Here is a 26,530-nt window from a genome sequence, read left to right on the forward strand (position 1 = left end):
CCATAAATTGCGATGATTCTACCGCGTCATCAGCAATGCACCCCCTCCCCTGTCACAGCATTGTCTGAGCGGCCCATATTTCTGCTCATTCTTCCCTGCTTTGTAGTTTCGCCTTCTCTCCCTTCTTTTCTTCCTCCTCTTTTTCTTTCCCTTCTTTTCTCCATCCATAGTTTACCTTCTCACTCCTCTCCATCTTTTTTCTATTTTCTATTTTAGTAATTGTCTGATATTGGTGCATGTATTATATTGTAAACAGCATTTGCATCTTAAAATGGGTTTATGGTGGATTTGCTAGTCGTTGAATTTGCTGTTATTTTGGGGTACTTAATTTATGACAATAAAATAATTGCTGCACAAATTTAGAGATCCCCACCAAGCAGGTGCAGATTACTGTTTCTTCAGTAGAGGAGCCACACTACCCCTCACATTTGCTGAGTAGCCGCAATGGTTGTTGCGCCTGCTTGGGCAGAGGTTTTTGTTTTCAAGCAACAAACTGACAAAGCGGGTCTTTGTTTATTAAAAACAAAAACCAAAGGTCCTGACGGGTGTTTTCTCTACGCGTGTTGGGGTCATTGTTAGATATCTCTGCCTGGGACTGCAATGGCTTAGCTACTGGAATAGCAGGGAGCTAGCTGAATTCCAGTTTTGGCAGATGGTTTGAGCAGAATCCGAGCCGGCCTAAGTGAAGCCTCCCTCCCGAATGTGTCCCTGAGGAATTGTGACACCAGGACAGATTCATCAACAACTTGTGCGCTTTGCATTCTAGCAGGGCCAAACACAAATGCCTCACTTACATGCCCATCAGCACGCCTATTGTTTGAGTCTCATCCTGGCTTGGAGCTGGTTCGAGCCGAACACTATGATGATGCTACCTCCAAGGAAACAAACAGACTTGCCCACAAGATGAACTATGATTTGGAGATAGGTTTTTGACTTTTACAAACTCTGTATGTAAGAGCTAAATAAGTATGCACTGTAAGAATGTCAGATGAATGTCTCTCTCTCTCTCTGTGAGTAAATACAATAACAACTATTTACAAATAAGTGTGTATTGCGAACAAAAGAAACAGTTTACTTCTGGGATTTAACACTCTCTTGGGTTGGTGAGTTTCTCCATGACATTTACATTTCTTTGTTTGCTCTCTGCCCATTGTCCTGATTGTTCCATTAATAAGTAATCCATTTCGTGTATTACCTGTGCGGTCCCTTAACGTGAGACACCTAGAGAATCGATGGGCTAGGGTCATTCCAATGTCTGGTCACATAAACCCTACAAAGAACCGGGACGGAATCCTTTAAGTTATAAAGGTCAACCTCGGGGTTACAAATACTATTGAGAATCCCATGACATTCAGACGCATAAGGCATTAACAGCTCTTGGGCTGATGTTCCCGGCAAAGCCCTGAAAATGGCTGCAAATCATTTTTTGGGACTGTTTTTGCATCAATTAAGACGAGTAGAAACAGGGCTAAAAGTGATCCTTTGCACCATCTCTTGCCACCAGCTCTTAGCGGGATAGTATGTGTCAGGCAAGTTCTCCATGGCCTGTAGGACTGGGGAGCAAGTGGTTAATCCTCTAACAAGCATTCTCTCTTGTCCCTGGAAATACATGAACCAGATAGTGCTGCGAGCTCACTGTAAGCCAAGGGTATTATTTGTGGGTTTAGGTTTTTAGGGGTTAGTGAGGTGGAACCGTCTGTACTACTTGTGGAGGGAATTGTGGGGTGTAGTGTTAGATAGGCGCAATAAACATAGTATATAGAAAGCAGTATATCTGTTTAAAAGGGGAACCCTTTTTTATTAGGGTTAGGTAGGTACAATTTCTTTGGAATAACGTTTATTTATTTCGTATATTATAAATCATATTGCATGCTATATTCAAAGCGTACGGTGTAGGCGAACAATCTCATTTCTAAGGTTCAATCACCAGGACCCTCGTGCATCGCTGCATCGGTCAGGGGTAGAGCACAGAAGATGGTGTCCAGTGAGCTTGAACCCTAGCAGTTGGCAGGTGCAGGCAGGCAGGGGGCACAGAGTAGCCAAAAGGGGCATTGTGAGGCTGCAGATGATGCCATCTTTGCTTGAACCCTAGCAGTTGGTAGGTGCAGGCAGGCAGGGGGTACAGAGTAGCCAAAGGGGCATTGTGAGGCTGCAGATGATGCCATCTTTGCCGTCCAGGTTAGCACCGCCAGGTGCTGCAGGAGGTCAGCACGCCTCAGGTTCAAACTACAGAGTAGGAAAGCCAGGGCTGGAGAAAAAACTCAGTCAGCCCACATCTTGGCAGATATCCCCCCATGGGCTTCTTGGATTCTGCCCTTGCTGAGCCCTGGTGCGACGCGTTCTCTGGTCCTCGGGGAGATGTGGAGAAGATACAGAAACTCACGTTGTTGATCAAACAATGAAGGGATGGACTGAGAAATAGCATCAGGTCTCAAATCTAGGGCAACCCCTACAGAGTAGGTCGCGGCTACACATTGAGCAGCTGAGCTTGTGCTCTTGGGCTGATGTTCCCGGCAGGTCTTGCCGCCTTCTCCTTTGGGTCTCAGTTATAGCCAGGGGCGGCTCCCCCGCTAAGGCGGAAGAGCGTCGCCCCACTGTTCTCAGAGCAGGCAAAAGGAAAATTAAAATGATAATAACGTTGCTATTATCATTTTATTTTTCATAGCTACGAAGCTGGGTTAGGGCGGGGCAGGGCAGGGCTGGTGTCAGAGCCTGGGAGAATTGGTTTACACACTCCAAGTGCACATGACTGTTTGGTTGGCCGTCTTGGGCCGGCCCAACAGTCATGCGCACTTTGCATGTTCCCCACCAGACTGTAATGCACAGCCTGGGTAGAGAACATGCACAGGCGCTCAGTACCCATCTGAGTGCCGAACTTCGGTGGTCATTCCAATAACAACGCTGCAGTGCAGCGTTGTGATTGGCTTAGGGGAGCCTATGTGCTTTCTCCTTCTGGGTCAAAGCAACTACAGAAGAGAGATGGCGGTCGACAGCTGTAAGGAGCCACTGGCAATAGCAGGTCTTTCACTAGGTTCTGCCACATCATCCCTTGCCCTTCAGGGGAGACATGCAAGCTCCCTGCCCTTGTTTCAGTCCTTTTCTCTCTGCTAGTGCAGAGAGGACCAAGAAGTCAAAAGGTGAGATAGCATGCCAGTGGCCTCATTTATGAGTTTTTGCCATAGCGTAGTGCCGCAGGCCAGCCCTACGGCACTGCCCGACAGCAAAACAAAAGGGTAGGAATGCGCCGTATCTATCAGATATGGCACATTCCTGTCCTTTTCGCCTGCGCTGATGCACAATGGGCCTCTGTGCGCCATCGCAGGCACCTTTGCACCATGGTTCAAGGGTGCCTGCATTGCAGGGTTGATTTATTTGTGCAGGAAGGGAAACCTTCCTGCACAATAACAAACAATCACAAGAGGTGGTTTCCTCTTTCTATGTGCGCTGCAGAATTCAGCACAGAGAAAAAGGAAAAACGAGGAGAAATAAAGATATTTCTCCTCGTTGTGCCTCCCTTACGCATCTCCTGGGAAGGTGTACTTTTTTGGTGCTGCCTCAGAGTTACGATTTATTGTAAATTTGTCGCAGTCTCAAAAGGCCATGAATTTGGCTGGGAACATCCCCAGCAACACCCATTGCACGCCCCTTTAAGGCAGAAAAGTATGTTAAAGGGAACAATTTTTACAAGGCGGCATTAAGCCAAAAACAGTGGCTCAGTGCTGCCTGGTAAAAAAGTGACGCACCTGCTACGCAAGGGGCTTGAAATAAGCCCCAAGGTTTACAGGGGTACACAGTATCATGCACTACAATTCACCAAAATGCCAGGGGTAGCAGGATTGACATCACGCGCCCTTTGACCTTCACTTTCACTTTACCTCACACACACTTGGTTACATATAGACACACATTCACACTTACACACACACTCTCACATAAACACACTGTCACCCACAAGCACGCACACAACATACATTTAAAAACATATTTACACACCTCAGCTGCCAGTGAGGGTCATATTTCAGCTAACTGAACTCCATTTTTACAACATGAATACTGAAAAATATTATAGATTGCCCCTTAATGACATTCATGAACAGTATAGTGACAAACCAGGTTTAAAACAATAATGTTGATGGATGGCAATGAGAAAAGCTTGCTACCCCATATGGAAGAGTAACAGCAGTATAGTTTAGTATCCCACAATATGCAGTCACATGTTTTCCTTAGTGATGGCAGGCATACCACAATACTACTGGGTTTGTGTATCTGACCCAATTACTCCTTCAGCCAATCAGTGACTGTTAGAGAACTCAGTTCCCTTGCAAGAGCTGGACATAGGGTGTGGGAGATGGTTAGGCAGCCAGTCTCTTTTGCTAAGTTATTTTGCAGTGGTCTTGCCTGCAGAGTGATCTGCCAGAACTGGCCTGATCGGGAGAAATCGAACACAAAAACAATTTCCTATTTCATTTAGGTGGTGGTCAGTTTAGAACTGGCTTACAATGGCTGATGATGTAAGGGGTGAAGAGGACAGCACAGCGAAGGGGGACATCATACTCTCCAGGCACAATCCTTATTCAGCACCGATCAAATCCTGGGGCTAGACACATAAGTAATACAAGATAAACAATATACTGGAGTGCCCCAACCCTCACGTGTCTCTCGTCTACCTAAGCACTTCTCATACACATCTCTAAAGAGAGGGGCCAGAAACAAATTAAGCACATTACAATTTTTGTGGCACTATTGTCAAACTTAGAGAATACTGGATGCCAAAGTTATTTGTGCTGGAGAGAGTGCACACTAAGTTGTTGCACCAGGCACTAAATAAACAACATACTGTACACTAACCATTAATTGAACATTTCTCATTTTACCACATTTCAGCACTATAGGGATGGGTATAAGCAAACATTTTCCCAGAGGCCAAACAGTATGGTTTGTAGCATGCCCGAGGGCCGCATTGATGTCAGCGGGTTGAGGGTTGGGAGTGGTCTAAGGTGGGAACAGGGGAAGCGAGGGGGGGTGTTTACTGCCATGCTGGATGGAGTGGTCTGAGACAGCACTCTCCCGGGCCCCGGGAAATTTCCAACATCAAGCTGCTTGAGTGCTTACCTCGCCCACCAAGGAGCTGGCGCGTGTCCTTGGGCACTTCCTGATATCGTTGGAGCTCCCACCGAGAGACACTGAGCCCGCCAGCATGGATCCCGGCCCCCCCCAATGAGCATGGATCTTGGCCGCCCCGATGAGCATGGATTCCGGCCGCCCCGACAAGCATTGATCCCAGCTTCCCCGACGAACATGGATCCCGGCCACCCCGACGAGTGTGGACCAAGATGGGGGCTGCTGCCTGAGGACTCAGCCACTGAGTGCATCTCTGCAGTGGGGCCTAGAGCTGTAGGACCGCCGAGCCTGACCCGCGAGGGGCTCCTAGAAAATACTCGGTCTGCTGCCTCAGGTACCTGGCAGCTGGCCTCCGTCACCTCTCATTACTGCTCCTCCCTGGAGAGTGGGGGTTTGGGTGGCAGCCAAGTATAGGGAGGTCTGCCCCCCGGGCAGATTGGGAGGGGCTGGGCCGGCCAGGTGCTGGCCATTTTGTAAGCTTTTGGGCTCTTTAAGAAATAGCCCAATTATAGCCCAAATCTAAGGGCCATCAAGGGTCTCTCCCGTTGGTGACCTGGTGGCTGGGAGCTGCGATAGTGGAGTAGCCTTTTTTACTCTCCCTCCCATCCCTTATCCATTCATTTTTTTTATGTACTGTCGATTGGAACAGGTGCTTGGCGGGGTCTTGAAAAGTTAGCCAGGGTTGACAGAAGTTTGGTTAAGAGTTGAAAGTTATGAGCAGGGGCAGGGAAAGGGTAGGCAGGTAATTTAAGTTTAAGTTGTAGACCTTTTGTTATTTACAGTTTCAAATATGCAGGTATGGGAGGTCTGTTTTATAGTAAGGCATAATTTTTAACTGTAATACATTGTAATGTTGTGGATATGTTTTTGGCAGGGTGGGGGCATGTTTAAGGGGATCGTAGGGACGGGGTGGAATGAGGAGTCAGTTGTTGGATGTATAGCAAGGTTTTAGTTTTGTAAGGCAATTGCCAGGTATGGTGTTTGTAATGTGCACCTTTTTCGATAAAGCGGCCTTTTTCACACACAAAAATGGTCTCAGTCTGGTCTGCCCCCTCTCTCCCAATGTGCAGGGGTGGGAGCGATGCTGGGAATCTGCCCCATGCCATTCAGCCGTCCAGACAGAGCCCGGTCCCACAGCGATGGGGGGCGGTGCCCGACTTGTGGCAGCCTCGAGGAAGGGACCCCATTGGCACTGTCCTGCTGGCCCGCCGAGTAGGGGTCTACAAGGTGAGAGAGCTGTGCAGATTAACCCGCAACACCAGCCACTACATTGGGCCCTGCGACATAACCATGCCATATTTTGACAACCTCATCACTCACTATGATGAGGTACAGAAAGCCACACACCACCTCCGGCCCCCTCAACCCCACTTTGAATGGATTATCAATGGGGGTGTACTGTGCACTCATGCCCTGCTTTTATGCTCAATATATTAGGGACATGGCCAAAATGACCTGCCTCCACATGCTGGCCCCCTCTTCATTTTTGACATAACAAAAGGTACCTACCAGTTTTCTTGTCCACCCACCCTTCCCACTGAGGATTCTAAGACCACTGCTGGGCTGCATCATGGGGTGATCTCAACGCAATAGGGAAGGTGCCACGCCCACTATACCTGTCAACAAGGGCGCCTCAAGCAAAAGTAACTCTATGGCACAGACCTCTACTGATAAATTGGACACTGTAATGGCTGCTATAAACTCAACTAGAGGTGCACTTGAAAGTAAAATAGACTCCTTGGTAGTGGACATGGGGCTACTATGGGGTGACCACAGGAAGATGACCAATCAAATCCCCTGGCAAAGTCCAAGTTTCTGGTGCCAGGCCCCTCTACTAAAGCACACATGGCTGAGCTGAGTGCCTTAATAGGAAAGTATTGGAGGCACAGATCATGGACCAGGGGGTGAGGGCCTGACAGAATAATGCTGGGGTGTTTGGCCTTCCCGAGCTGATTGAAGGATCATCAATGCTTTCATTTCTGTAAGACAGGCTGCTCAAGACAGTTGCTCCAGAGCGCCTGTCTAAAAACTATGCACTCGAACAGGCGCACGGAGTGTCGGCGCTCTCCTCTCCCTTTACCAGGGCCAACCACACAACCGGTGGTGGCGCAACTACTCCACTCCCTCAACCAAGACTTTATCTTGCAACAGACACGCAGCAATGGCCCCTCCAACGGAGTCTCCGTCTTCCCTGATTTCACAACTACAGTTCAAAGACAGAGGGCTTCCTTCTTAACTGAGAAAAGGAGGCTCAGAGAACTGTGAGTCTTATATGTGCAATTGTTTTCAGCTAAACTACAAATCATACTTGTTGGAAAATCCATATTCTTCACTACTTGGGTGGAAGCATGGCAGTGGTTTTATGCCTACTATTTGAGGAGTCACCCCAGCCTAGAATCTGCACCTCCTGGATGTCGCAGGCGCAGGTATCTCACCTCGGTCGATGGAGAGACGTATGATCCACGCAGCAACAGGTCTGAACTGGTAGAGATGGAGCAGCAGCAGCAATGAACAAGCACCCCATGGGGAGTCCCGAGAAAGCAGGTGGCTCAGAGGAGGACACAGACTCAGTCTTTAAGAGTGGAATTAGTTTTGATACCAACATACCACTACCCAAAGCCACCCCTGGCACGGCTGACAAACTTAAATAACTGCTGATATATAACTGTTGTTGGCCTCTTTCTCAGAGTGTATCGCCACACTCTCTTACTCAGGTGTTCACTTATCTGTTCAACCAGTGAAATCTTCTTCCCAGGGGTCCAATCAAGCTCTTCCCTTGGAGTGTTAAATCTTTACCCCCCACAGTACCATGGAGGGATAGCTGACTAGTTACTCCTCTAAGGGTGTCTAGGTGGATCTCTATTTGAACAGTTTGGACAATACGTGTTGGCGTAATCATCCTGGGTGGGATCGATTGCGGTTGGTTTGTGACATTTTCTTACTTCCCTGCTGGATATAATTTTGGGTAGGTGGGCCTGGGTGCTGGCTGTGTGGGTTGTGGGGGGCGAACACTATGGCTGGGTGGCGTGACTACTGATCATGGATAGTACCTCCTCAACTATCATGCTCCTTACTTGGAATGTGCGGGGTCTCAACTCCTGAGTAAGAGATATAGAGTCCAGGCCTACATTAAATGGCTGGAAGTGCAGATCACCTTCTTGCAAGAAACCCACCTCACCAAGGCGCAAGGGCTTGCAGTGTAAAAAAGGTGGCAGGGCTAGTGATATTACACAACCTACACTGCCTTCTCTCAGGGAATACCTATTAGGATACTACCAGGGGTCCCTTTTCTACCACAGGTTCAGAACATTGAGCCAGAAGGCAGATATATAGTGCTGGGCGGCAAACTAGAGGGGAGAGATATTGCACTGATGAATCTATATGCCCCATATTTAAACAGGCAATGATTCCTCACATCCATGGATCACATACACCTCTACACACTTTTTCTTTATGAGTTGGTTCCTTTCTATTGACCATGCACTGGAACTCCGATAGACTGCTAGTCCCATCCAAGTGAATACAGATGCTGTGGAAGACAGTGTCTTTCAAAACTCCATGGCAACTGTATTTTACAGGGAACGAGGGCTCCACATTCTCATTCCTGACTGAATGGGAGGCACTCAGGGTGGTGGTTCGTGGTGACACTATTGCCACACCAGTGCAGATTCGTATTCAATTACACCGCAATATCGCATAGGGCAGGGTCACTTCACCCCTTTGAGCGTCAACAAGCTTGATTTGAAAAGGAAAATGTGCTGGGGTTAATAGAGAGATTTAGGGAGCATGATTACCACCAGTACATCACCAGGGCACATAGCGAGCAATATAGTATTCGGCGATCACTCGCATGATTAACCAACCCTAACAGACACCAGTCAAAGATACTGACCCCGCGGGACACAAGGTGTTTATTTATACAGGCGGATATTACTGCCGCTTTCAGAGACTATTACTCCTGACTTTACACTGTCCGACTGGGTCCGAGCCTGCAAGATCTGAACTCTTATGTCATCAAACTTGGAACTAACAGGTTGGGGCAAGGCATAGCTACTCTACTTGGAGGAGACATCCTAATCCAGAAGGTGAATGGGACCATTAAGTCTCTGGTAGGGGGCAAGTACTGAGGTCTGATGGATTGCCTATTGAATTTTTTTTAACTTGTGTATCCATATTAGCTCCAATACTAACCAAACTATATAACACCACAAAAGAGCTTAGTGCCCTTCATCCCACTATGTGTAAAGCACTGCTCGTTGTGCTCCTTGTGTTTGCTTTATTCGCCCTAAGTTGGCAGGGTATGCCCAGACGTGGGTCCCTTGCTCACTTTGCCACTGGAGTCAAGCTAGTCTGGCTGATGAGGATTGTTAGCCTGAACCTGGTCCCAGAATGCTTGTTTACGGTCCAGGGAAGACATGGCTTGGCAATTCGGCCTGGACTGTTCCCATGAGGCACAGGGTCAAGACTGATTTGCATATAGCTGTGTCTGAACTGGGGTGACAAAGTGAGCTAAAGAATGATGATGGATTCAACTCAGATTTGTGACTGGGGTTGAGTGTCTGAAAAGTTTCATCACTCAGTCCATCATCTCCTTGTGCTTGCTTTGTTCGCCCTAAGTTGGCAAGGTATGCCCGGACGTAGGTCCCTTGCTAACGTTGCAACTGGATTCAAGCTAGCCTGGATGATGAGGGCTGTTATCCTGAAACCGGTCCCAGGATGCTTATTTCCGGTCCAGGGAAGACATGGCTTGGCAATTTGGCCTGGACTGTTCCCATGAGGCACAGGGTCAAGACAGATTTGCATATAGAAGTGTCTGAACTGGGGTGGCAAAGTGAGCAAAGAATGATGATGGATTCAACAAGGATCTGTGACTTGGGGTGAGTGTCTGAAAAGTTTTAGCACTCCGTCCATCATCTCCATCATCTCCTTGTGTTTACACCGTTATGCGCTACATAGCTGCAGCTACCAGGAGACACATCCTGACAACCCCAGTTTACTGCCTGTTGGGACTATTTCCCAGACCTGTGCGAAAGCTACCACAACCAGACTCACAGACCTGGCACTGGTCTTGGCACGCCGCCAATTAGCGATCTTCCGGAAAGCAGCTCTGGGACCTAGTCCTACATGATCGTGGGCGGAATGCGAGCCTGTGACTCTTCAGAGAGAAGCACGGGTCTCCAGAGTGTGTGCAAGCTTGGATACTATCTTACTGGACTGTCCCCAGCTGGTCCTCTGAGAGCAAGAAGAGGGATTCAGCCTAACAATGCACCCCTGTCCATTGTCCACAATCGACTTACCCATCCCCGCGTCCCGTCCCCAACAGGGCCCACTTCACACATGAACACACAACGAGGATGAGGAAGAGTGGCTGATGTCACTCTTACCCTCCAGTATTGGTATCCTCTCTGGCCCCACCCACTCCAGGAGGTAGATTAGATTATTATTTTCAACATCGACAACCAGCCAGCTGTGCCAACCTTTGTGACAAGCTTAAAACTAAACCTCCATTGCCCTGTTATCGGTCTCTCATATTGGCAGAACTTCTCCGCCCCCATCACAAGATAACACAGAACCTGTACCATGCTGTTGCAGGACATTCGGGGGGGGGGGGACGACGACACTTGGGATTATTTTAAATGGTTGTAAATACTATACCACGAAAATCAATAAAACTTGGTTACCAAAAGTCAAATCATATCCTTCCTATGCTATTGTCCTTTTAATTGCCTTTATATGATAGAGGAGGACGAGCCACAGAATACTCGAGCCAAGCTGCTTGGCTCTGGCTCAGCTCAAGGTTCTCTTGGATCCTCAAGCACAAAATGAACTGAGCCTTCATATGGCTTCTGTCTGCCACCTGGGCTCTTGACCCATTGGCTTTAACTTAAAGGATTAACTTTTGATGTAAAACATTATTAGAGGGAAAGAGAAACCCTTCTAATAGCTGAATTGCACAATGTGAAACCAGAAAACCTGGGATCAATTCTGGCTTCCCCCTTGGCCAAATTGTGTAATCCAAGGCAATTGTTATATTTTACTTTGTCTCCTTTTTTTCTTTATTATATAAGAGCGCACCTTGAAATACATGAGTTCGGGATATGACCTGTTCAAAACCTTCTCTTGTATTTGATTTATTATACTATAATGTTGTTCCAAGTATAATAACAACCAAAATCACCCAGAGGGTACACATTACAAATGGCTTGCTTCTTGGTTCACTAATGGCATTGTTGGCAGGGTGGAGAGGAGGCATAGATATTTATGAGTTCATTTCTGAAAACTTTCACTCCTAAAAATGCCTCTCAATGCAGTGCTATAATCTGATGTACTAAGGTGAAATGCGACTGTACGCAAATCAAATACACTTTTTTTAATTTTCAAAACAGTTTATCATATGTGTACATGTTTATTGACAATGCCTTTAAAAGTGATTGTGTTCCTAAAGTTAAGTGGTTCAGGACACCTTCTCAGTTTCTTTTCCTTCCCTTAACATGTAAATAAACAGCTTTGGGAATGCTATTGCTCTGCCGAGTAAACAGAAGTCCAGTGCTGCTGTTCACTAGGAGTGGGGGATATTTGGGGGCAAGGGGGGTCTACATATAAAGGTCAGAAGGGCTGGAAGCATACCAGGTCCATACTTTGAGTATCCTCTTGTAAGTGATGCATAGTTTCCAGTATGACATGACCTCAGAATCAATCCCCAAAATGTTTCTTGCTAGGAGAACCGTCCTTTCACCATTCTCTAAATGGTAAATGCCACCGCCTACCAGAGAGTGTCCTGGTCACATTCCCATGAGCTAAGGACATCGTGCATCTTACTTGGGCCACCAGTTGTCCCTCTCCTGCCCCACTTCCACTCCAGCTCTACAGAGTGCTTGGAGGCCCTCTATCCGCACTTCACAAGGAGTCCATGCCATTTTTTATAACAACACTACAACAATGTTCTGTCAAAAAGAAAACGCCTGATCGGCCTCTTTAATCCGTACAAAAGCTGCAATCTTACGTAGTAATCTGTGAAAGGGACTTACAATTTCAGAAAACCGATGAATGACCCTTTATACCATTTAGTAAGGGACAGACCTATATGCACAGCCTTGACTGTGGTAAGTTTTGGCCACAAAACATTTGACACTTTCTTCTCATGCATTTTATTGCCCTCAGGTGTGAATATGTAACCCTGAAACTCTACAGTAGAAGTATGAAAGACATGCTTATCCATCTTAGCAAGAAATGGACATCTCTCAACTGTTTGAAGACGCCTTGACATTGGCACTTTCAAGGCAATTGTATGAGCTACTGAAGAGGTCATGATATTGTAAATGACTCAAAATCTCTACTCAATAAGGTAGATCCTTTCATTGTCCAGCAATCTAGTTTTCTGTTGGCTGTTCTGTTTTTGTGTGTGATTTGCCTGATACTTAGCTGTTAGATATTTTATGATTACTGCAGCAAAATTACCTGAACTTCTACAGTATATGCATAGATTCTGTGCTTATCTTCTTTCGCTTTCCTCTTTTAGATAGGGCATTTTACACTGCCTAATTACACAGGTTCAGAAACATCTGGTTTACTACTCTCCTGTAATTCTGGGCGTACTACTAATAACTTAGTCGCTGTTTCTGTTTCCAATGAATTGTGCAATTGTTAGATCATCATCTAAATAATAATCTAAATGCACCAACAAGCCTCTAAGGTCTGCAGATAGTGGTGGTTCTCATCACAAGCAGCTGTTAAATTGTTTCATATTTATCACACTGGATAAACTACTACTCCGAGGGGTTGTAATTAATAATAGGGTATACCACCCAATGATGAATTTTTGGGCGGATTAACTTATGTGGATTTTGGTGCAAATTGCAGTAAATACTGGGTGTTTATTCATTATAGTTACCACAACAACATGGTACTTGAAATGATATCCAATTGTAAATATTTGTTTATTTGGTGGGGAAATCTACAGCCAAAACAGCGGTACGGCAATGGGATTTTCAGTCCCAGTTATGCCGTCTAGCTATGGGATGATGGTAGAAAGAAGTGGCATGGGATCCGAAAAATGAGATCTTTGTGAATAGGGCCCGATGTAGGTAAAAGTCATTTACCGATTTTAAAATACCGATTTTTACCGAATCGGTATTCTGAAATCGGAAAATGAGATGTAGAGAAAAAAAATCTGTAAAATACCGATTCGGTAAAAATCGGTAGCGTGTTTCGATACTTACCGAATCTGTAATTACCGAATCGGTAGATACCGAATCGGTAATGACAATACAAGCCTATGGGCCAAAAGGGCCATAGGAATGCATTGGAAAAACCGATTCGGTATTTACCGATTCGGCAAATACCGATTCGGCAAATACCGATTCGGTAAATACCGAATCGGTAAATACGGAATCGGCAAGCAAGTAAAAGTGAAACCAATTAAAACAGCCAATGAGGTGGAACCACCCTCTCCCACCCTACCAGGGAGTGGCTACCCAGGCAGGTGCAACTCATCAGAACTTTCTGGAGAGGCAGCCAGAGCTGAGCAGTGAGAGGGAGCAGCAGAGAGAGTGGTAGCTGATTTTGCAGACAGTGGAAATGGCAAGCAGCTCAGAGAGCCAGAAGGCTGAGAGGAAGCGCAAAGTGAAGTTTAGCAGCATGGAGCTGCAAGTACTGGTGGAGGAGGTGGCGAGGGTCCACAGGCAGCTCTATGGGAGGCTGTCCCTCACAGTCCCAGAGTCTACCAAGAGGAAACTGTGGAGTGCCATAAGTGAGAGGGTCAATGCTGTTGGTGTGACCCCCAGGAGCCTGGAGGACCTCAAGAAGAGGTTTTATGACATCCGGAGCCTCACCAAGAGGAAATTGTCTGAGCTCCACAAGCAGGCAGGTCTGACTGGTGGAGGCAGGGACCCCGCGCCCCCCCTGACTGACCTGGAGGAACTGGTGGCCACGACCATCGAGACGGAGAGTATGGTGGGAGTAGGGGACATGGACAGCTCAGCCAGAGCTACAGCAAAAGGTAAGAAGCATGCGCAGCATGACACACCCAACCAGACACCTCCCCTATAGCCTCAATGTACAGTCAAACCCCAGTCCAGTACTGCTAGCACCATACATGAGCAATGCATAATGGGAAATGTAGTCAGCTAATATAGGAACATTTGTCAGTGCACATTAATTTGCAAGGCACTTGAAAAAAGAATCAGAGTAATGAAAGTGACAATTGCAATGCTTTTATTGTAGTGACTGTAAGACATTTGCACTCAGTTCACAAATGCTTCTTTATACCTAGGGGCAACATCAGGCAGTGCAGGCAGTGGAGCATCAGCTGCACAAGCGACAGCTCCAGCGACGGCGCAGAGTGTGGTGGCAGGGCCAAGCACCATGGATGCCTCGCAGGAGGAGGAGGACAGCAGTGCCATGGTCAATGAGGACGACCCTGTACATGCCCTCGTATTTCCCCACTCCCCCCAACTATCACAATCCCCCCCATTGGTGTTCTCACCTGAGAACTCCCCCTCACGGTCCCAGCCAGCACCTGCCACATCACCAGCCAGGAGGAGTATTGTGGCCCCAATGACAATCATGGCGGGAGCTGCGGGTCAGGCACCAGCACCCACACCTGTAGCACAGCAGCCCACCCAGCAGGCCAGCACCAATCGCCGCCCACGCACTCCCAGCAGTGCATGTCCATCAGGAGAGGGCACAGTGTTCCAAGGCCTTGAGGGGAGCATGGTGCGAATCCAGCGCCTGCAGGCAAAATCCATCCTGGCATGCCACCGCCAATTGCGTGCACACAACCTGCAAATGGTAGAAATGGCAAAGGGCTTTGGTGAGTTGGTGGCAAGCAACAAGGAGGTGGCACAAACAAACAGAGACATTGCCACAGGAATGGGATGCATGACAACCGCCATCACACAGCTTTGTGCCAAGATGGAACATACTGAGCACACAAGGCGCAGGGATGCCCGTGTCCAAAACAGGGGAATTAACCGGCTTGCCACCGCAACGTCCCAGCTATGTCGCCGAGGGGTAAATTTGGAAGAGAGCCTGACACAAAACACTGCGGAGTGACCAGGGGCATGGCCAGGATCACCAGTGCCATGGAGGCCTTCATCATATCTAATACAGTGGTCAATCCTGCCCTGGACGTGGCCGAGGCTGGGGACAGCAGCATCCTCAGCAGCCCGGCTAGCGCTGTGTCAGAGCCGCGCAGGAGCAGCAGGCGCTCCGCAGAGGCAGCAGGCCATGCTGAAGGGGGTGATCAGCATCCCAGTGGCACTGTGAAGCGCTTCAGAAAATGACTCTGCCAGTGTGGGTGAGGCAACCCGGGGCATTTCCAGTCCCCACATACAATTTCATATTTTCACTTGTTGCACATCAGTGCTTGAACGTTCTTCCAACATTAAACATTTTTTTTTTCACATCCATAACCTGTGTGTTTATCTGTACTCACTCAGAAATAGTTGTCTGTTATTTCCTCCCGTCTGTATCTGCCATCACTTGGTGTTGACACTGCAGCAGGTTGGGTTTGTGGCACAGCAATGTCGTCGTCATGGTCCTCGTAGTCTGATAACTCTACCTCAGTGCCCTTCTTGACCGCAAGGTTGTGCAACATTGCACAGACAGCAATTATCTTGCAGCAGGTGATGGGGGTATACTGCCTTGCACCTCCACTCTTGTGCAAGCATCTGAACCTGCTTTTCCAGATGCCAAAGGTCCGTTCTACCACATTCCTTGTGCTTTTGTGGGCCCGGTTATACCTCCTTTGGCTGGGTGTTGAGGGGTTGAGGTAGGGGGTGAATATGAATGAGCGGAGGGCATATGCACTGTCGCCTAGAAGAAAAAGGGGTAACATTACTCACATGCATACATGTACTTCACACTGCTATTTTTGTTATGGGGGTCTGACAATGTGTCTCACCTAGGAGGTATCCTTCACCAAATTCCCCTGCCGTCAGCCGTGCATGGATGCCGCTGCTTGGGAAGATGTAGGAGTCGTGGGTACTCCCTGGGAATTTTGCAACCAGGTCTGTGATGACGCACTTAGCATTACAAATCACCTGCACATTTATGGTGTGCGTTGACTTCCGATTACGGTATATGTATTCTGTGTCAGCAGGGGGGCAAATCGGAATGTGCGTGCCATCAATGCAGCCAATGATGTGGGGGAATCTTGCCATCTGGTAAAAGTCTGCTTTAGTTTGTACCAGTTCCGCATGGGTTGCAGGGAAGAATATGTATTGGTCCATCCTCTGTATCATTGCGTCAAGGAATTTGTGGAAAAACCTTGACAGGCTGCTCTGGGTCACCCCTCCTGCCACAGCAACTACACTTTGATAGCTGCCAGACGCAAGCAGGTGTAGGCTGCATAGCACCTGCACTTGTGTTGGGATTGCGTGTGCCCTTGGGGTGGGGTGGTCCAACAGTGGTTGGAGGTCCCTGATAAGGTCCAAAATGGTGTCTGAGTCCAGCCTGTATCTCTGTAGGATCTCTGCTTCAGTGAGCATGCACAGGGTCACCCTCTGCCTGTAGACCTGCTCCTCTCTCTGCCATTCCCTCTCTCCTTCCTCCTGTGTGGTTCTGAAAATCTGGACCCTATTGTTATCCCCATATCGAGGTCCAATACCCGTGTCACAAAATATCAACGTACCATGACGAATTTAGTGTCCAGGAACCGATAATGATTAGGACATCATTCCTATGTATTTGCGTGACAATCGAGGGTTGCCAACACCCCTAAATCGTAATTTCCATCCCAATCCCTTAGACTCCATTTTGTGAACGGCATCCATCTTACGTCTTGCCCTCATGTTAAGTCAATTAAAGGTCGAGCTTGATCCAAAAGGACACGTCTACCTTTCCCTGACTTCCCCCTGACCTGTCCAAACTGACTTCATTGCCTTAAGCCAAACCTGTTAGGGCGGCTCCCCGCCCAGTGGCCGAATACGATAACATCGACACATAACATTCCACAAACCATTTACCCCATACAGAACATGCTTTCTACAAACATGCACCTGTCCATACTTCTCCTTTATGGCCAGTTTTATGACTGGGTGGTACCTGCCTTTATTGGTGTTTCATCGATATCTGATGGGAGTCCCGGATCTTGCTGGGTAATCTGTCACGAACTGGACATCTAAAATGTGGGCTTGCTTACGTGACGCCGCACTTTGTATTATTGCAGAAATATGTTTACAGCCATATCATAAACTCAAGAATTCTTGCTTGAAGCCATTATTTCTGTATAAAAGGAGAAGACTGCTTCTGTAAAAACGAACACGTACAGTCTCCTGAGAATACATGACCCGTGTTTGTCGTGCTTCTAGGACACGTGTTACTTGGTAGCTACCAATAAAACTTGATCTCTGACTGCGACTAGAAGACTCATTGTTTCTGTGGTCCGGAACAAGGGAGAACTCAGAGGTCATCGGGTGTTATCCCCTGGCACCACCGGGTTCCTAAAAACCCGGCACCTCAGTTGGCGCCCAACGTGGGGCGATATCAAGCGGCGACGGTCCAAGCCAGATGTTCGTGAGGAGCTTCGTGTGAAAATTCCGGAGGACGGCCAGCCACTTCAGCGACCCCTGTATGTCGACGTGGTTCCGAAGGTCTTTGCTGCGAGGTTCCCCGCGTCCCGACGGCTACGAAGGACTGCTGCCCTGACTATCGCCTTGTTTTGGACCCAGTGATCCTTGGTAGAGCGAAACGATAGACGAGTCTTCTAGCGACGTCACCGATCTTCAAATACTTCAGTTAAGTATAAGTGGAGCGTCTCCCAGTCTTTAGTTTGTCCTTAGTTTTTTGGTATCCTTGAGATACGACTTGATTTGGCACTTGCAAGCCCCAAAGCCAAAGGACTCGTGTTTTCACGAGAAATATCGTAATAGATAAACCTTTGAAGTTTGAAGCTAGACTAGTGAGCGAAGATGCCTGGTTTTAGCAGACTTGGAAACTTGTTTTGTCTTGGTTATAATAAGGATTCCCGATTAGAGGATTCCTGTCCGGTTCCTCCAATTGGAACTCCAACGTATGAGCTCTATGTAAAACATGGCGTAGGTCCTATCACATATAATGAAGTATGGATAAAATACACCCGTAAGGATGGTGTTTTAAAATGGCCCCAATATGGTAGTTTCGACTCAGAAATTCTAGATAACCTAGAGGTCAAACTGTTCAAAAAGAAAGCCCGACCGGCGATGTTTGACTCTTTCCGCTTATGGCGCAAAGAGGCCAAACAAAAGGAAATTAAATTAGAAAAGAAGAATAAGAGGGAAAGGGGTATTTCAGTAATACAAGCCGCGATAAAATTTAAAGACAACGAAGAGGATCGAATAAGTGAGCAGTTGCACAGGCAACGTAAAATGGCAATAGATAAATGCTATCCTGTTTTACCATCTCTTCAGCAAGAGACAGTAAAAGAGCGTGAGAAAGATCCATTAATGACGCATTTGCTGAATTCGCCACCACCCTATGCGCAAAATGCCACAGCACCTCCGCAACCTTTAGTTGCACCTCTGGTAGCTGTTATACCAGCTCCTCTACAGCACTCACCAGCTACTCTTCAGCTGGCTTTTATTTCTCTAGTGCAGCCTCCTCAAGGCTCACCAGTCACATCTACTTCTCCTACTGTTCCTTCTACAACTTCGCCTAGCGCACCTTCTATTTCTTCCGATACTAGTTCTGCGAACGCTTCTGTTTCTGCTTTGCGTGACTCTGTTCAGACACCATTTATTCCTCCACTTTCGCCTTCCGTCCGGCATAATACGGCCAGCATTGCTACTAACATTCCTTCACCACTTTTTCGGTCGCCCAAATCGACCCCTAATACGGGACTAAGACAGTTACGAAGCCAAATGCCTGATTATCGAGAGAGGGAATGCCTGAATAAGTTAGCACGGAATTGGGCTCTGGATACAGCCAGATATGATGTAGAGTCCGTCATGAACGTTTTCCGTCAATGGGATGAACCGACGCAAAGATATGTTTTTGAACAGATGTGTGTTCTTCTGTGTGAGGATTTGGAAGATAATGGTCAAGAGAGCAACGCTCGAGAGTTGTGTAATGTACGATTTAAATTTGGGGAAGGCATGATTGTAGGTCCCGATGTCGACAAAGCAGTTGAGGTATTATTATCATATCGAAGCACAGGTGGTAACTCTGGGTCATCGTCTGAATGTGGTACGTCTAGTAGGAAAAGAGCGAGACAGTACCCCATGAGAGAGGTTCCTCCTGTTTGGAGGGAAGGTGATGCGAATGCTAATCCACCAATTCTGCCCCATTTCCAGCGTGTATGGGTACATGTCCCATGGAAAAGATCGGAAGTATTAGCACTCAAGCAGTCACTACCTGACCCTCGTAAGAACCCAACTGGGTATTATAAGGAGTTATCGCAAACTGCAAGCTCATGTATAATGAATTTAGCAGATGTAGACATGTTATTTGGGAACGTTGTTCCACATCCCTTATGGAGCAAGATACGTCATACGGATCACGATCAGGAACTAGGTGACTCATGGGCGAACATTGCGATTACAGATGCTAGACAAGTCGGTGGTTTTAAACCTGAGCCGTTAATAGCTGAACTTCCCGGTAGAATTATAGCATACATGAAGACAATAATGCCTGAAGTACGCGTAAATTGGGACAAGCTATCAGCATGTAAACAAAAGAAAGATGAGAATGTGTCTGACTTTTTCACAAGATTTGAGGAAACATTCACCGACCACAGTGGTCAAGATATGGCTACCGAGGGAGCCAAAGATTGTTTGTGGACAAGTTCGTACATAATTTGCTCCCTGAACTATGTAATAAACTAAAAGACTCTGAGAGTGCTTGGGCTGTCTCTACGTCAGCACAGATTTTAGCTACAGCCCAGTACTATGAAAATAGGCGTAAAGACGAGCTAGACAAGGCAGATAAAAAGACGAAAGATTTGAAAACTAAGGTTCTCCTCCAGCAGGCCTATCCGCCTCGCACGGCTAGTCAGCCCGACTATCAACCACGACAGCAGTACTCGAGGAACGCGCAAGGTAACGAGTTTTCCCATCAGCGTCCTACATATGGCCCGAATCAATGTGCGTATTGCAAGGAAGAGGGTCATTTTAAGGATAATTGTCCGGCTCTTGCGCGATGTTTAAACGGTGGTCAAGGTGTAAGGGGGAGAGGTGTTCAGCATGCCCCTGGAGGTAGAGGCCGTGGAAATTTCACTCAGAATACAACTCCTTTTCCGCCTCAGAAGTCCATGAATAGCTTTGACCAACAGAATAGTTCATCGTCTAAGTCAGCTCAGTACTATGCTGACGACTATTACACTGAACATGAAAATGAGGGTAACGATTGCTAGGACAGCCATGGACAAAGAGAGGGAGTTGTCTCAGTTCCGGTAGATAAGAATGGACCTTATGTCGAGGTGATTACCTCAGGAGTGTCAGAGCCATTTCTGCTGGATACTGGTGCTACAAAAAGTTCTATCATGCACTCGAAACTTCCTGGCGCACCTTTGTCTGGTGAAATGAATGTCTCAGTAGGTTTCTCTGGCGCCCCTGTTAGAAACCCGATCTCTAGTCCTATATCCCTTTCTGTTGGCCCATGCGAATTAGAAGCACCCCTCATTTTGACAACAGGTTGTGGTGAAAATTTGTTAGGTTTGGATTTACTAAAAAGGTTATATGCGACTTTGTACTGTTCTCCCTCGGGAGTACAACTTACTTTAGGCAAGAAGGTCATTTCTTCGATGTATTTATCAAAGGAAAATATTCCAACCGAATTATTGTCACTTCCTGATATACTCTGGGCTAATGGTTCTAATGATGTAGGTCGTTTGGAGATAACACCATATGTCATAACGTTGAAAGCCGACGTTAGGTTGCCACGTATTCCCCAATACAAAATATCTAGCGAATGCGAAAAAGCGTTGTTGAAAATTGTCCATGACTTGATTGATAAAGACGTCATCGAAGAAACGACAGGAAATGTCTGTAACAGTCCGGTTTTGCCCGTCTTAAAACGTACTGATCCTTCACAACCCCCTGTGTATAGGTTCGTGATCGACCTCAGAGAAGTAAACAAGATAGTTATCCCACAGTTTCCAGTCGTCCCCGACATTACTGCTTTATTGACAATGGTTCCAGCTTCAGCAAATTGGTTCTCGGTGATTGACCTGAAGAACGCTTTCTTCAGTATCCCGATTGCCGAGGAAAGTAGAGATATTTTCGGATTTAATTTAGGAGGACGAAGCTTCCGCTTCAAGTGCGCTCCTCAAGGCTACTGCGAAAGCCCATCAATATTCAGTCAGGCCCTGAAAACACAATTAGACACGATTGTTCTACCAAGTGGTTCAACTCTGATTCAGTACGTAGACGATCTGCTGATCGCTGCAGACACTGAAGAAATTTGCAAGAAAGCTACGTTATCATTATTGCATCACTTATGTGACATGAAGCACAAAGTCTCCCTTTCCAAACTACAAATCTGCCGACAAGAAGTAACCTACTTAGGTCACGTCTTGTCGAAGGAGGGAAGGAGACTGACACCAGAAAGAATACAGGCAATTGCAGAACTAAATGCCCCAAGGACACAGAGAGAAGTTCGAGCTTTTTTGGGCATTACATCGTACTGTAGACAATGGATACCGAATTTCTCACTACTAGCTAAACCCTTGCTGACACTACTCCGTAAAGATACGCCCAATCCTATTCCCTGGTCTGAAGATTGTCAGACGAGTTTTCACAAGTTGCGTGATGCATTGTGTTCAGCCCCTGTGTTGGGAAACCCCAACTACAGTAAGCCTTTCACATTATATGTCCATGAGAAGGAAGGCTGTGCATTATCAGTCTTAACACAACATTTTGGGAACAGACAACGCCCATGCGCGTATTTTTCGGCAACTCTGGATCCCGTGGCTAAGGCACTACCAAGTTGTCTGAGAGCCACCGCCGCAGCAGCTGTCTGCATCCGACAGTCCGCTGGATTAGTCATGAATAATACTCTGATCGTTATGGTTCCGCATGTAGTAGACATTTTACTAAACAGGACGAAGACACAACACCTTACTAGCGCTCGACTATCCAGTTACGAACTTACGTTGCTAGCAAGCCACATCCACATAATGAGGTGTGATACACTGAATCCCGCAACGTTATTACCCATTTCGACAGGAACCGACAAGATTGATAAACATGACTGCTGTTTTAGGACAGAAGAAGAGACAAAAGGGAGAGTAGACTTACAGGACACTCCCCTTCCTGAATGCAATGATACTTTATGGGTTGACGGTTCATGTTTCAAATTACCGAATGGTGATACGACTGCCGCATATGCCGTAACAACATTACACACCATTATAGAGACCGCACGTATTTCCCACAACTCTGCACAAGCTGCGGAAATTATTGCACTTACCAGAGCATGCGTGTTAGCAAAAGGAAAGCGTGTGAATGTGTACACGGACAGCCAATACGCCTTTGGCGTGGCTCACAGTTTTGGGAGATTATGGCGTGAACGTGGTTTTCTTACCTCACATGGTGCAAAGATACAACATGGTCAGCTAGTTAATGAGCTCCTTGAGTCACTGACCATGCCACTACAAGTTGCCATTATGAAATGCAGTGCACACAAGAAAATTCAAGACGATATTGGCCGCGGGAATGCATTTGCAGACGAGGTTGCGAAAGAGACCGCAAGGGACACGATGAGTCGAATGTATGTTGCAGGTCCCGCTAGATGTATTGCTGATGTGGGAATGTGTGAGGACACCATTGAAAGCGTGAAATGTATACAAGCTGAGGCAACTGAGGATGAGTTGAATGAGTGGAGAAAAAGTAAGGGTAGATTGGATGCGAATAGCTGTTGGGTCGAATTATCGGAACACCAGCGATGGCTACTACCTAATGAATACGTACTTGCAGTAGTAACAATGGCTCACGGCATGGCACACATCAGTTCGAAAGGAATATGTAAGCTATTGGCCCCAGTATGGCAGAATAGCAATATCCCAAAATATGCAGAAAATGTGGTCAGAAACTGTATGATATGCCTAAAACACAATCCCGGTAAAGGAACTCCAACTCCAGCTGGTCATTTTGCGCCTCCTACGTATCCGTTCGAGGTTTTGCAGCTCGATTTCATTCACATGGAAAGGTGCAACAATCTAAAGTATGTGCTCGTTGTTGTCTGCACCTTTTCAAGGTGGGTGGAAGCGTACCCCCTTAAAGACAATACTGCTTTGACAACTGCCAAAGCTCTTGTCAAAGAGTTCTTCCCGAGATTCGGTATGCCTAGAATTGTCTGGAGTGATAATGGAAGCGAATTCATAGGACGAGTGATGAAGAGAGTGTGTGAGTGTCTAGGCATACACCAGAAATTCCACGCTGCAAATCACCCCCAATCAGCTGGATTAGTAGAGTGCTACAATGGCACTTTGAAACTCAAGCTAGCCAAGATCCAAGCCAGTACAGGTCTTAAATGGCCTGACGCCTTGCCCCTAGCACTCTTGTCAACTAGGATGACTGTCCATTCCAGATTAGGTCTTAGCCCCCACGAGATAGTGTTTGGCCGCCCAGCCAACGTCTGGGGCGTGCCAAGACCAAAGAAACTCCGTGAAATAGAACACCCCGTACTGCTTGATTATTTGTGCGAATTGACAGCTAAATTGCGTGTTTTACACCAACAGGTTCACAGTTCCTCTCCGCCAGCCTCTGACGATCCAGGTCATACCATCGAACCCGGCTCGTGGGTCCTGGTGCGGAACTTCCAGCGCACCAGCAACGGACAGCCGAGGTGGACCGGACCGTATTTGGTGCTTCTTTCTACGAGGTCAGCCGTTCGGGTGGACGGCAAAAAGAACTGGGTGCATGGGACCCATTGCAAACGGGTCCCTCTGCCCCTTCCATACGACCGGTGGGTCGATAAAGGACTTGCCGACTCTAAGACTGAATCCGTACCTCATTTCATTCCTTTCAGCGATGCACGTTTAAAAGAGACTGGTACCGAAAAGGAGAGTGATCGTATTTTGCAAGGACGTGTGTCACCATCTATGCAATTGGACACTACCGAACCTGAGACATTGTTTAAAGACCACACCGTACCTGAGAAGCGACGATATGACCTGAGATCCATCCCCAGAGACTAATAAAACCTTGATCTAATGTGATTTCCCTTTTCCCCCAAGAACTATTTTTATCTTCCAGCTCTCTCGTCCCAGGGAACTAGCTCATTTTTGATTTTCGAACCACCATCCGGTTCCGCTGCTAGGGTCGCGGTTGAAGTGTCGGGAGTGCAACCAAGGAAGTTTTAGGTCCACGGTTCTGGTTGGTCCGAGGGAGTCACCCCGGACCGAACAGAGCGCGCTCCCTGGCAGAATCGACCTACCACCGCGGGCAGCAAGTAGAGGATGGAGTTTCCAAGGGTAGAGAGACCTGTCAAACTTATGAACTTTGAAAAACAATTGTGTACTATACTGTCCAAGAGAAGGTTTTTAATAATATGTGTTCTAATGCTGTTTAGCGCTGTGATGCTTTTGATTGGTTATGCTCTATTCGTATTTCGAGTTTCCCTATTCTCAAATGACACTCTGCCAACGCCTCCTCCCACTCTCTCCCCACACTCTTTTCACCCTCTACCTGAACACGAGTCTGCCAGAAGGCTCGAATTTGTAAATAACTCTTTCATCCAACTCCTGCACCAACACCAGTCTATAATGAACACATCAAACTGTTGGATATGCGGACTCATGCCGCACACGACTGATAAGGGTATCCCGTACTTCATCCTGCCATTTAGTTATTATGGTTCTCTGTGGGCTTTTCAGACCATGTTCCTATTCGCCCTAGAACCATACCCGACCCGTTCCACTGAGAGCGATTCCAGTAACAAGGCACTAATAGCAGGGATAAGAAATATGAGTAGGGATATCGACACATATCTGACTATCCCCAAAGATGGACTGACCCCATACACTCGTTGGAACGTAACCAAACATGGCATTTACCTGATCAAGAGCCAGGCAGCAAAGAAATCCCGCCCAGTTTGGATAGTGCCCCACCGAGGTCACCTATGTCTACAAGGTATTGGTAGGGATCCTACAGCACAGTTAGGAAAGAGCATTTGCACGGAAACATATGTGCTCGCCTCCCGAACTTCCCCTATACTCTTAGCAGCCAAAGGCACGTATTTCGTCTGCCACGACCAAGCCTATACATGGTTACCCCCTGACTTCTCAGGCACGTGCTTCATCTCATTTCTGCTGCCTCCTACCTACACGGCCCGAGCAGATTACCATCGGACAAGGACAGCTAGAGGTGTCGTGAGTAAAGACGACACCGTGGGTCAGGAATTCGCTGACTTCTCAAAAGGTTTTCTGCCATTTTGGGGGCCTATGGTGAACAGCAGGAATATTCGCCAGTTAGCAAGGATAGTTGAATCCGCCGTGACTACAACGGCCGGAGCACTTGGCAATTTGACGACCGAGCTTCAGTCGGATCGACTTATGACCCTTCAGAACCGAATTGCCCTTGATATCATACTCGCCGATCGTGGTGGTGTGTGTAGAGTCATCCAATCCAGTTGTTGCATATTCATCCCTGATAATGCACAGACAGTATACCAGGCCATCTCTAAACTACATGAAATATCTGGTTCCCTTCACGTTGAGAAAGGGGATTGGTCCTTGCTAGGGTGGTTCTGGGGACTGATCGCTGCCTGGGGATGGAAAACGCTTATCTTCATTGGGATGATCTTAACACTTCTGTTTATGTTCTGCCTATGTGTCCAGTGCGCTCCTGCACTCTGTGGCCTCTGTGCTACTTCATGTGTACGGAAGCCTGCGTCAAGGGACGAACTGAGCAACAGAATGATGTTACAGCAGCATCTCCACGAATTCCTTCATACAGATTTAGACTCAGATTAACGAGTTATTGCCTTACATAAGGGCAAAAGGAGGGTCTGTGGTTCTGAAAATCTGGACCCTATTGTTATCCCCATATCGAGGTCCAATACCCGTGTCACAAAATATCAACGTACCATGACGAATTTAGTGTCCAAGAACCGATAATGATTAGGACATCATTCCTATGTATTTGCGTGACAATCGAGGGTTGCCAACACCCCTAAATCATAATTTCCATCCCAATCCCTTAGACTCCATTTTGTGAACGGCATCCATCTTACGTCTTGCCCTCATGTTAAGTCAATTAAAGGTCGAGCTTGATCCAAAAGGACACGTCCACCTTTCCCTGACTTCCCCCTGACCTGTCCAAACTGACTTCATTGCCTTAAGCCAAACCTGTTTGGGCGGCTCCCCGCCCAGTGGCCGAATACGATAACATCGACACATAACATTCCACAAACCATTTACCCCATACAGAACATGCTTTCTACAAACATGCACCTGTCCATACTTCTTCTTTATGGCCAGTTTTATGACTGG

Source organism: Lissotriton helveticus, chromosome 4_1, assembly GCF_964261635.1.
Source record: "Lissotriton helveticus chromosome 4_1, aLisHel1.1, whole genome shotgun sequence".
In the NCBI taxonomy this organism is placed as follows: domain Eukaryota; kingdom Metazoa; phylum Chordata; class Amphibia; order Caudata; family Salamandridae; genus Lissotriton; species Lissotriton helveticus.